The sequence below is a fragment of the Atractosteus spatula genome, unplaced genomic scaffold (assembly GCF_055471065.1).
Source record: "Atractosteus spatula isolate fAtrSpa1 unplaced genomic scaffold, fAtrSpa1.hap1 Scaffold_97, whole genome shotgun sequence".
Classification (NCBI taxonomy): domain Eukaryota; kingdom Metazoa; phylum Chordata; class Actinopteri; order Semionotiformes; family Lepisosteidae; genus Atractosteus; species Atractosteus spatula.
This window is the reverse complement of record NW_028296931.1, coordinates 117008-130463: the sequence shown is the minus strand read 5'-3', so window position 1 is coordinate 130463 and position 13456 is coordinate 117008. Positions and strand designations below refer to the sequence as shown.

Here is a 13456-nt window from a genome sequence, read left to right as displayed (position 1 = left end):
CTCTAACCAACTGAGCTCACAGGCCTCATGCCGATTGTCCTCTCTGTGCTGCAAAAAATGGAATTCAGGGAAGTTTCTTTTGTCCTTTTTTGAATAGAAAGCCCTGCGATTCAGTGTACGGGCTTTCTCGTGCTGTTTAATGGTTCTTGTAACCCAAATCCTACACTGGCCTGAAGTGCCCCCCCATTTCACAGCATTTTTCAGCTGATTTCAAATGTACCTAAAGGAGAAGCATTATTGAAGACCATCAATTACCAAGAGCTTTTGTCAAAGGTTTTGGTGGTCACTTTTAATGACCACAGAGAGCTATGACCTCGGTTTTACATCTCATCCAAAAGACGGCGCCTTTTTACCACACAGCGTCTCCGTCACTATACTGGGGCATTGGGACCCGCATAGACCTCAGGGTGAGCGCCCCACCGCTGGCTCCATTAACACCGCTTCCAGCTGTGAGCTTTGCTTTTCCCTGTAGGTCACCCTCATCCGGGTACTGACCTGGCTCACAGCTTCTAAGCTTCAGTGGGTTTTCAGTTGCGAGTTGAAAGGGGATGCAAGTGATGGAGCTGCTCGCTGCAAAAGCCACTGCATTGGCCGGGAATCGAACCCGGGCCTCCCGCGTGGCAGACGAGAATTCTACCACTGAACCACCAATGCACGCCGCAAGGGTCTACAAAAAAGACGCTTTTTTACCACTCTGTGCTGGATGTTGGGTCCCAAGGGAACTTCTGGACGAGTGAGAATTTTCTGCTATCAAAATTTGGTTTCGGAGACTTTTGGCAGCCTACAGATGCAGCCATTCAAAATGCGCGGGTGATACTGCATTATTTTGCGGTACGCTGTACGCAGTCTACCGCAAGCTACCGGTAAATACCGCGAGTTACCGTAAATTCTCCTATAATACGACAAGCAAAATAATAGTATCCGGAATTTCCGCAAGGTGGAGCTAATAAAGCTCAACCTCTCATGTTTGAGCTGTGGCCATCAAAGTCTTTAACGAAGATATTACTAATAGTATTAATAATGAATGACCTTGGACAAGCTGTAAGTGTAAACTCAAAGTATTGCCCTAATCAACATTCTTTTTTTCATTGACCGTCTTTGTAAAAGTAACACCACAGCATTTCGCAATCACGCATTTGTTTCCAATCATGCAAAGTACAGTAATTTTTGAGAATCGATTCACCATGCCTTTCACATGCTCATAAAAGAGATTGATTTAGGAACATAAACATATTACCGTATGAAAACTGTACTGTATACAGTATGTATATGTATATTTAATGTCTTAACTGTGCCCGTTTAAGTATTGAATATTCATATCTAATTTTACCACTGAAGGGAAATCTTAGTAGCTGAGGATAAAAAGAATAGGAGCATACTGCAACGCGTGTGAAGGCCATAAACGATATTAATTTTGGAACATAAACATACAGTATATGGCTGGTCTCGGTACTTTAAAGAAAACATACACGAAACATGGTTTCATTATGACCAGAATCGGTCTTGAGATATTTTTAACTTGATTTACAGTATTTGAGAGGTATGTCTTAACACCGATACTACAGTGCTTAAGTACTGCTCACGTATATGTTTCTAGGTTTATATTATGCATTTCATACGGTCAAATTACTTTTGAGCAACTAATAAGAAGCGCGAAACGGTATGCGTTTTAGTTTCGTTTTGTGCTGGGACCCGTGGATTGATTAGAGATATCAAGTACATACAAGTCATTTTTTAAATGTTGTAGTTCGTCTTGAAAAAATGTTACGAGTACATCATCCATCAACAATTACACAGGTTCTGTTTTCATATTGCGGATTTTGGTTACGTAATATTATTTTCTAGATTTCACGTTGTGAATATATGATTTGGGCAAACAGAGCTGCAAAGAAGTACATTATGGGTTGTTGTTGTTTTTTTTGCAGTTTTATCTAGAACAAGCGATGCTTAAACCTTTGTCTGATTCTTGTGAAACTATCCACACGACAGTTACAGTACCTAGGAGTTGACTTCAGTGATGTCACTGATGGGATGTTTCTAAAAATCCATCCTCTGTAAAACGTCTTCTCTAGTTGTCCTGCATATGTATTCGCTAATGAAGCTGCGTGTTCTGAGCCTGGATCTCTACATTTCTGTATGAACCAGCTTAGAGGGCTAAAGACAGCTTGTGTTTAAATTGAGTGTAAGGCAATTTATGCTTCTAAAGTCATGGTCAGCATTTATTATTGTACTGTGCTGTAAACTTGTTATGTGCCTAGTCACATTATTTTATAGCGTTTTTATAGTGTTATCAAATCTGGTGGCGCTGTGTGTTAGTTTCCTGACTCCCATGTCACATGGTCTGTGATTGAAACCTGTGAAACCGGTTTAATTCGTCACAGCCAGCACTCCGGCAGAGAGGAGGTTGTACTCGTAAAGTAGAAGCAGGCGAGATTTCCAGCGAAAGACACCTCCCCCCCACCCTCATACGATTCAAATTGTATTACAGCATTGTAATTACACATTGTAATTGTATTACACATTGTACACATGCTTAAAAGAGAAGAGAGAAAACGCAAGCCTTCTTCAGGTGTGAGGGTCTTCTGCTCAGAATGAAACGCTAAAATGTAATGTAGGCTCTGAATGGGTTCAATTATGATTTGGGCTTGATTAAGGTCGCTGCTTTTCATCTAAAACCCTACTTGAATCCTTCGAAACTAAAAATCAGTGTTTGTGAGTTCTAAATAAAGAGGTATCCAGGTAACAGTGAAACGGGCGGACAGTCTGGGGAGATCGCCCGTTTTCCATGTAAATAGTTCCCTGGTTCCGCACCCCTTGGTGTTTCTCTCGCTCTCTCTCGGGTCACCTGATCATTAGCTCGAAAGATTTCAGTGCTTTGTGTATATTCTAATGGTAGTGGGGGCAGGGTGTGTGCGAACAGGTTTGGTTGAAATTGCATTGGAGATCTATGTTCTTCACACCTGAAACATTTTCTCTGAAAGCATTTTCTTCGCTGTTTAACCGATCTTGTTACAGCATGTTACAGTTTACTATTATTAACCATATTAATTTTAAGTGCTTAATGCCATTTTTTGACCAGGCACGAATATTCTTAAGTCCATATCTTCGCAAGGGAATCAGTGCGAATTGCAATACTAATTAAATTAAAACTACTAACTACTAACTAATACTAATTAAAACAAACCAGAAACGTGTTGTTCTGTCTAATGACATTACAAGTGGAAAGATTACAGATTTTAATCGTCTTTAATTTTGTTACGTTATACATTTTAGAAACGTTTCATCCATACAAACACCACAAAACTATTTTCGATTGTATTTCTGAATAGTATGTTACACTTAGTTCACTGTTTTAAATACATCTAATTAAGAAAGTTAGGTGTTAGCATAAACTATTAGCAATCAATAATATTAAATTAAAGTTAAATACAAAACTAAAGAAAAAATAGGGTTAAATATAATTCAAAATATTTTGCTAACAATGTTAACTGTTTATGAATAATAAAATGTATTAACTAAGGAGTAGGATGGCACAGTTGTTAGTATGTTTTTTGTTTTGTTTCTTTTTCATAAATACAACAGTAGTACCTGATGTCTGAAGTGGAAATCTAATAAGTAAATTGATTCTTAAAAATGTAGAGAGCTTTGAAAAAAATATATTGGTGCTTTTAGATAATATATTTCAAGGATATAACTGCTGTGCTACAGTACGTGCAGAATTTTAGAAATCAGTTTGTCAACAAAGTACACTGTTTAGGTTAGTTTAGAAGACAATGTACCAAAACAATATATGCTGTCTGGGTCATTAGAATTAGCTGAAAGTAACTGATAAGCTTTGAATAACAAATCTAGTTTTTCTTCTCTCGCTCTATGATGTAATCTGTTTTCTCTTAGAGAAAGGGGAAGTTTTAGAAGGGACCAAGTGCTGAACTTTTTTACAGCGCAACGTCTTATAAAAACCCTGTTCTGCTTGTAACAAATTGAGTCTCTGGTTGCACTTTGCGAAGTGGCAGCAGGGCTCCCAATATTGCAATATTGAAATAAAGACCTTACTCAGGTGAGAACTCTCTCTTGTGGCTTCCTTGATAGTTATATTTCCATGACAATTTGGGGGCTCGTCCGGGATCACAAACCTGAGCGCGAACGGCTGCTGAAACTCCATCCGGACCCGGACAATTTTAGCAAATTGGACGAACCTCGGAGGATAAACTGTTTATCCTTCCAGAGACGCGTCTGGAGAATTGGCAGTTGTCTGACGTCAGTAAGTGATCCTTTAAAATTAATAGTTTGAGAAGCGAGCCACAGGGGTGTTCTCACGCGGGTTTGATGAGTCCAGGACTCATATAAAGAACTTATCTTAACACAGACGTGTGGTTTTTGCTCTGCGGAGTAGTTAATGTGATAAGGTTCTAAGGCACCGATCGGTAAAAATGGGAAATTAAAATTCAGAGACGAAAATGGGACCGAGCAGTCCAGCAAAAGTACATGTACGACAAATTCAGAGAAACAATTATAGCCTGGGTTAGAGTAAAAAAAAAAATTATGTTCATGAACTGTAAAGCTAGGGTAATAGCTGTAAGGGAACTTGCACACAATTTATATATGATAATTAGGGGCCCATAACTATGAAGTATATAACTATAACTATAACTATCTTTGTAAGTGAATCAGAATCGACAGAGGAAAGTTGAATTAGGAAAAAGAAGTTTCCTGAAGAAGGGGAAACTTAGAAGAGAAGGAGAAGAATGGAAAGAAATTGAATTGGAAAACTTATGGAATGGAAAGAGGAATCACAGAAATAATGGGAAGCTTCAAAAAAGACTAGTCTTGAAAGTAAAGAACAGCAAGCTGCAGCTAAAGTCATGGCCATGCGTACTAAAAAGAAAAAGTCTCCACCGAAATTAGAAAGCGGTCCGGAGCCAAAGCCTTTTCACTTGTTTGTGAAATGCCTATGTGCACTTTTCCAGGTCCAGAAGGAACTCCAGCATATGTACATTGACATTGGTCTCCTAGTGAATTATTTGCATTAGTTAAGTCTTTTCCTAAATTGCCTGATGACCGTAAAGAATTTAGAAGAAAGGCAAGCCTTGTTCTCGATTGTCTTAAGCCTAATTACAGTGACATAACCTTGTTGCTAGATCATATTGTTCCTAAAGGTTTACAACGTCCTCTAAAAAGGAGGAGGCAGATTGGCGGATACATGACCCAAATGATGAAGAAGTATCCATCTAAATTAAACCACACGGACATGGAGAGGAAAAGATAGGCGGACGCTTCTAAAAAGAGGTAAGGACTCCTCTTTTCTAAAAAGTCCCTTGTCCTCTCCATGTTGCTGTGGTGGGTTCAGGGTTTTCCTGAAGCTGAAGCAAGTACAACAGAAAAAATGAGTTAATGGTGTATGTGTTTTAGATGCCTGTTTTGTGAAGGTGGGGTAGAAAAAGAGGGATTGCTGAAGGAGTAGCGTCTCGCCCTGCCCGTGCGAAAAAATCCAGGTGTTGCATCCTGGTACACGACTGCAGTACGGCTGAAGGTAGTAACTAGAACTGTACTCGCAGAAGAGCCGAAAATGGTAACTCGATTCAACTGTGTATTTAAAGCCAGGATTTGGAACCTGGTCCGTGTTCCCGAATTGTGATAGTTCGTCAGTTTGTCTCGACTGGGGGATTCCGCGGGGCGCGTGGGAGACGTGAAAATGGTTTGGTGTGAAGAAAAAAAGTTTGATTAATCCAAAGTGAAACTTAAAAGAAATATTGACTGTCAGACGGAATTTAGGCTGAACAGGAATGTAGAAAAGTGTATGAACATTTGGATAAAAATAAACAATAGTTAGAGGAATATTTGAGAATTCAACAGAATATCATAGATGAGACGCAAAAATCCCTGATGGAAAAGCTAAAAGCAATGGCTGAACGAAAGGAAGTTATATATGCAGAAAAAGAAAAAGCAAAAGAAGAAATAGAACGCCTTGAGAGAGAATCTGGGAGAAGGGTGGGAATCAGTGTGGAGATTTTTGAAAGAGCATTACCCACCGAAAACTGATTAGAGAAAAGTAACAGCATGTCAGCAGAAGGAAGTGAGGATGTTTTCAGATTTTACAGAAAGGTTTATAGCTTTATGGATAGTATACTCGGGGTTAGCCGATGAAAAGGAAGTGAATGAAGATACTTCCACAGTAATAAAACAAATTTACTTGAGTGTGTTAAACCTGATGTTGCCAAGAATGTACAACTATGCTTTCCTGATATTACGGACAGCGGAGAGAGATTTGATTTAATAACTCGCGAAGCATGCATGCAGAAGTGCGAGCGCTGCAAATGGGAGGTAAAAAGACTCCCAAGGAGGAGAAAAGGGAGCCGCCAGTTTGTCGAAATTATTGTGCGACTTTCATGTTATACCGAGATATAAAACCCCAAAGACAAAACTACTAATAAGCTGGTGTGCAGTTACTAAAAAAAAGGTGTTTTTTGGAGAAATTGGAAGAAAGAGGCTTGAATTCACAATTAAAGAACATGTCAGAAGCTGAAACGAGAGCCGTGCGTGAACTAAAAGTTTTAATCTAGTAAACCCCTCTGTAGCCTTCCTAAATTTATCTCAGGATTGAAATAAAAGTGAAATAATCTTACAGTGTGCAGTAACTGGGGGACACAGGAGCACAGCTGTCCTACTTTTAGACTAAAACAGCATAAAAATGTGATATAAAGTTTTCTAACGGGTAACAGGAGGCTACAGGAGAAGGGGTGCAAGGGTTGTGTTTAAAGCAAATATAAGCTGTCACAGTCTGCTTGGGTAAAGATGTACAGTTTCAACTACTGATGTGGGTGGGGGACACCCCAGACCTATTTTAGGCCCAGACTGCAGCATTTTATAAGGAATTACTGCATGAAATAGCATTTATGTAAACTAACTTAATAGAGTTATGTGATATTGTGATTGTTTTACCTAATGAGGGAATCCATAAGGCCGGGCTACTCCAAGTACTGGATCTTGAAAAAAAAGGAGTATAAAACCAACTACATGATAAAGCCAGGGTGAATGCCTTCTCAGAACGAGCTTGTCTAGTGACGTATTGGTTTAAGGGGGGTAGTGCAGTCTAAAGACAAAATTGCCTTGACCCCTGCAGCAGAAACCGGTTTTGATGTTTTGAGACAAGCTTTCTTGCAGGCACTGGCCCTGGACTGGATTCCCTCAGACGGATCATCTGTATGTAATCTGTATGTAAGTGAAAGAAATGGGTTGTGAGCTGCTGTGCTGGTGCAGGAGCATGGAGATAGGCATCGTCTGGTGGGTTATTATTATTCAGGACCCCTTGATGCGGTGGCCAAGGGGCCGTGTTTATGTGTTGTGCAGGCTACCTGCCTGGCTGTATAAACTGTGAATAATCTGGTGTAGAACTAGCAGACCGAATGAAAATATTTAATTGAAACTTGTAAATATGCTAAATGGAAAATTGTAGCAATTTATATAGACTGTATATATACATTTGGTGGATGCCACAATTTTGGATGGCAGTGAAGGAATAGGGATTTCCCCAACATGGCAGGGACTCCAGTTAAGAATGCTGGGTTTGTCTCTGAACTGTTATAAGCTTTGCAGCTGCTTATTGAAGTAGCTGTGGTAAAGTGTAAATCACATAATAAAGAAATGTTTCCAGTAACTCGAGGGAACAACTTTGCAGATGCAGCTGTCAGGTGAGCAGTCCTGGTAGAGCAGGAGTCTGAGACCCCTGTGAGACCTCTGTTGGTGAAAAGGGGACAGCTACAGGATATTCAGGCTGAGGCCTCTAAAGCAGAGAAAAGGACATGGTTAGAAAAGAGTGTGGTGCTTCATGATGATTGGGTGTGGTGCTGCCAGCACACTGGACGCCCTGCATGCCTTCACAGCCTAATGCCCTTTGTAGCTCGACAAATGCACTCTGTCGGACACCTGGGTGTGAGAAATGGTGTGCTGGTTACCCAAACCTGGGTGGGGACCGTGTTTGAAGCAGTAGCCACTTATGTGGTATCTCAATGTGATGCTTATCAAAGGAACTCAGCTACAGTTCAGGTGCGGGTGCTACAGCTCAAAAGGCCTGCTCCTGAGGAACCTTTCATGCACTGGCAAATTGACAATTGTCAAGAGAAACCTGGGCTCTTATAATCTGTTTTCCCAGTGGGTTGCTGCCACTGCCTCTGTGTCTACCAAACACTTGATAACAGAGATAAGCCCTCGGTGGGCACTGCCCTACCGCTTGTATTATGATCAAGGGACAGGCTGTGGCTGGATTATTCGGGGTGAGATGGACTGAGATCACCCTCAGTCTGCTGGAACAGTGGAATGAAGGAACAGAACTCTAAAAGATCGACTAGACATCAGACTGAAGGAGCGCCATGGGATGCGGGCTGGATCAAACAGAACTGTGTAATAGAGCCTGTTTGATATCATCACAGGCCAATCAACGAAACTTCCTGGAGGGACGAATTTGGCTAATGGATTGTTGAATTTGCTAATTCTCTATTGTAGTTTTGTAGGTTGTTAATTGAAGTGGTGCACGGGGCTGGTGAACAGGTGCTGGACACTTGGAGACCTCCAGTAGAGGGAAGACACGACCTGATACCTGGCGAGTGGGTGTGGTGAGGAAGATATACCCTGCCTGATGTTGCAACCCTGCTGGGAAGGACCATATCAAGTGCAACTGACTACCGACTCTGCCATCTGAGTGACAGGATGAGATCGCTGGATCTACGCATTGCGCCGACACCGAACCACTGCACCAGAGACTGAGTGAACATTAATTATTATATTGTCACTGTTTCTGTGTTTGTTGAGCTTCCTGAGGGGGGGCGACAGTGTACCTGTTAAGTGTAAGGAGCTTTACTTTGATAAAATGGGGATATGGAATCAATACTTTATCAGTCAGCCACAAATAATAATCAGAGCTCATGTTGGGATTGTATTGCTATAAAAGATGCTCATGGGAGTAATCCCCTTTGATAGAGGTGATTATTTAGGTTTATTGGCATGGGTAAATAGCCCTGCTTTTAGTCTGAGTGTAACTCAGATGTATTAGAATGGAAATAACTGTATGCTCCTCGCTATAATCACAGTTTTAGGCCATTCTCTATTAGGGTGATAGACAGCTGTTTAGGTGACCCAGCTGTTGACCAATCTTGTAAAAAAAAACCCCTAAGAAAAATGCTGGGCTCCAGCCCACAGGGATTTACCTGTGCTGTAAGAACTAATGCATGAATAAGGAGACTGGATTCTGGTGAAAGACAGGAAAAAGAGGTGGTGTTCGCTCAGGTGGAGGGGGCCGTACCAAGGCTGCTGACCACTGCGACTGCTGTGAAAGTCACGGAAAGGGTTCCCTGGATTCATGCTTCCCACTGTAAACGAACTGAGCAAAGTGCACAAGCACAGATGGGGATCACATGCTTGGGACTGATGTGCCCAGCCTTTTTCCTTTTTATGTGGAAGCCTGTCACCACCCAGAAAGAGGAAGAATCTAAACGCGAAGCCTCTTTGTATACAAACTGGCTGAATGAAACTGATAATGAGGGGGATAGGAGTAATTTGTGGTATAAATTTATAAATCATACAGTAAAGTTAAAGAAATGTAATGCATCTTGTTATGTATGTGCTTTAATGCCTCATTCTACAGCCTCACCCATTTCTCTCCTGGTTAAAATCACGGTTTGGGCCAGGGGGAATGTTTTTCTTTAAGTTACTAACACCGATTATAGGGGCTGTGATACTTGTCTTCCTGTTTTTGTGTTGCTGTACGAAATATATTATTCCAATGCTTTGAAATATGGTAATGAATATGTTTGTGCATCAGTATGTTCTGATAAGAACGCAAGAATCCGAAGTATGGGAGCCTCCTGGGAGTCCATATGAAGAATCTAACTTTTAATCATTTTCAAGAATAAAAAGGAGGGAATTGAAGTGGAAATCTAATAAGTAAATTGATTCTTAAAAATGTAGAGAGCTTTGAAAAAAATATATTGGTGCTTTTAGATAATATATTTCAAGGATGTAACTGCTGTGCTACAGTACGTGCAGAATTTTAGAAAACAGTTTGTCAACAAAGTACACTGTTTAGGTTAGTTTAGAAGACAATGTACCAAAACAATATATGCTGTCTGGGTCATTAGAATTAGCTGAAAGTAACTGATAAGCTTTGAATAACAAATCTAGTTTTTCTTCTCTCGCTCTATGATGTAATCTGTTTTCTCTTAGAGAAAGGGGAAGTTTTAGAAGGGACCACGTGCTGAACTTTTTTACAGCGCAACGTCTTATAAAAACCCTATACTGCTTGTAACAAATTGAGTCTTTGGTTGCACTTTGCGAAGTGGTAGCAGGGCTCCCAATATTGCAATATTGAAATAAAGACCTTACTCAGGTGAGAACTCTCTCTTGTGGCTTCCTTGATAGTTATATTTCCATGACATGTCTCAGTGGCTTTCAAAATTAAATTATGCATGCAAACCTGTGAACTAGAAAGATAACTAAGATACCCATCCATTTATAATGGTGGCGAAGTGGTTAGCATTGCTATCTTGCAGTACTGGGGTCCTAGGATCAATTCCTGAAATCCTGTGTGTGGGGGTTTTACATGTTCTCTCTGGGTTACATGGTTTTTCTCCATATGTGTGATATGACTCCCTCTCGCACTCCGAAACATACTGGTAAGTTAATTGGTTTATGGGAAAACTGGCCCTGGTGTGTGTGTGTTTGTGTCTGTCTGTCCTGTGATGGACTGGCGCTATGTCCAGGGTCCGTTGCTTACTGGGATAGGCTCCAAATCCTCTGTACTGGATAAAGAGATTAGAAATGGATGGAAGTAAAGGCACTGTGTGGATGGAACTATACACAGTGTTAGAAACCCACGATGAAATGGCAGCATCTCACTGAGAATAAAATATTTAATAGTGCTGGCTTAAGGAAACAGCCTTTCCACCTCTCTTGCACATCAGTATCCATACCTAGTTATTTAAACAAATTGCCTCTAATTATAAACATCTTAATGTGCTGGCTCTGTGGATCCGCATCAGCTATGTTTGCCCATTCCTTCAATTCATGTGCATCCAACACACAGTTCAATGCCAGCAACTACACATAATCTAAAATACAATCCTTATTTCAGTATCTATGTAAACATATAGTCTGTTAACTTCATCATCTTCATCAAAAGTATGCCTAACCCCATTAGGAAGTGTTCTTGTTATAAGTGTATTCCTCAGCTTTCCCCAAATTATCTTCTTCTTGCCAACATCTCTAGTCTTTTATCCTGCAATAACTTAGCCAACACTTAAATCTCCAAAAGCTGCTTGTGTTAATTTCTTTAAATCACAAATATCATGTGTAAATACTGGCCATGTAATACTCTGCATTGTGGAATAATAGTTTATTTTAAAGGGAACTAGAGAAATCAAGAAAGGCTTTTTTTCTAGAATTAATAAATGCACATCCTGTTCACTGGGGAAATTAAATCCACACTGAGCAATCTTCAATATGTTCAGAATATGACAGCAAGAATCCTATCAGGGATGCATTACACCTGTTTTCAAGTCCTTGCACTGGTTACCTATCAGATTTCGAGTCAACTTCAAAATCCTTATCCTCCTTATATACTGTCCTACAACTGTTATTATTGATCACCGAATTATTGTACTTGACATGACTTCATTCAGCCTTTCCTGAACGTCTATGACAGGCAGAGAGAGTGCTGTTTCTGGTGCGATCTTTTGCAGCTGACATTTCACTGTTTTAAACAAACAAGAAATTAGATTGCTCATAAATCAGTTATTCTATATAAACACAGCGTAATTGCCCTCCGAAAATCCTCCTTTTCTTGTTCGTTTTAGAGACCTTGATCGAAACTGATTTTAGATGTCAGAAAGGATTTATTTTCTCTGTATTTCCTACATTGCTTTGTCGAGATTTTAACTTTATATCTAACTTTATATCTAGGCTCAGATTTCAACTATAAATCGTACAGTAATTAATAGCAGTAAATACTGATGTTTTGCGCCCTCTTACCACAAAAATATATGTTTTGTAGTTGGGATTAACTATATTTCGTACGCGTAGCTACTCCGATTCGGACACCGAACAGTTGAAGATGGCGGCAAATCAGACACCCAGAGAGGGGGCGTCTTCTCGCCTCCATAACTAAAATGCCAAATAGGAGTGGCTTAAGCGACATACACAGTCGTGTAACTGACAGTTTGAGGTAGCCTATCGTGTAAATTTCGCTTTGTTGCTGATAGGTTAAGCTTTCGAAACTCTGCCCCAAAGTCATGTGACTGATTTTTCGCCCTGTTTCGTTGGTTAAACGCAATGATCACAAGCACCACCATGGTAACTGGGATGTGTAGTTTTTAATTCCGTTTGAATTATAACTGTACGTACTGTCTTCATATTTGGCCAGGGCTTTAAAGAGAAGGCGCGCCAAAAAAATTCGGTGCCGTCGTCTCCGCTTTAAAGGTACCCCCGTGCTGGAAGAATTTGACCTCGGAACGTTTGCCCAGCGTAGTTATAGTGGACATAAAAACAAGAGTTCACTGGCATTATATCCTAGAAGACACAGACCGGCACCAGACCGGTAAATGCTTGATGAACTAGGGATTGGACAGTTTCCAAGTGCTTGTACAATCGATGGAAATGTTCAAATAAATGTGCAAAAGAAATAAAGAAAATAATCATTTATTTCTTTATCATATTGGCTAGCTAATGTCCTCTCTTTGCTAGTTAGTGGCTGTGTTTCTGCGTTGGGTAGCAACGGGTGACTGTTCTCAGGCGGAAGATGTAAACAGCTTAATTTTCGTGTTAAATAATTTTTAGAAATTAAAATTCATTCTATACAGCATTCACATATTTGGGTACCGTTTCATAAAACTTTCATGCTTAAAATGTTTAGGGAGAAATGGAAGACTGGTGTGTATTTTTTCTTTAAACTATTGTAGTGGCAATGCTTGTTAATAAGACAGAATTAAGCGTTGGTATGCTCCTAAAGGAGGCCCCATCTCACCCTCCATCTCTGTGGTGCAGCCACAGAGAAAGAATTCATGCAAGCTGATTTAAGATGTTTTTCTTTTGATAAGAAGCAAGCTCCCAGACGGGGATGCAATTAGCTAAGCCTGGCTATCATGATCAATGGTCATCCACTGGCGCCTATCTGTCTAGGGAGTGCCGAATGGACATCTGGACTGCATTTCTAAGTGTCAAGAGTAAGTGACTTATATCTCACCTTGACCAACCAATCAGGGACTGGCAGGGCGTGGTAATACCACGTGGGTCTCCAATGCCCGCCAAACTCTCAACCAATCAGCACACATCTGGGTCTTGATCAAAAAGGGAGCGCAAGCTCAGTTCTGGGCTCTCCTTGGCCATTTTCACGCATCCTCAGAGACAATCACGTGACAACTGCTGTTGTCTGCAAAAGGACTTGGACTTTGTTCTAAGCGCGAGGCCGAGG

At 40.5% G+C, this 13456-nt stretch overlaps 1 non-coding gene across 1 annotated transcript; it reads right to left on the bottom strand.

Annotated features, from left to right (window-relative positions):
• Positions 1-583: 583 nt before the first annotated feature.
• trnag-gcc (transfer RNA glycine (anticodon GCC)) lies at positions 584-654 on the bottom strand. Its single transcript has one exon. It is a non-coding gene; the product is annotated as a tRNA-Gly (tRNA).
• Between the last annotated feature and the right edge of the window lie 12802 nt (positions 655-13456).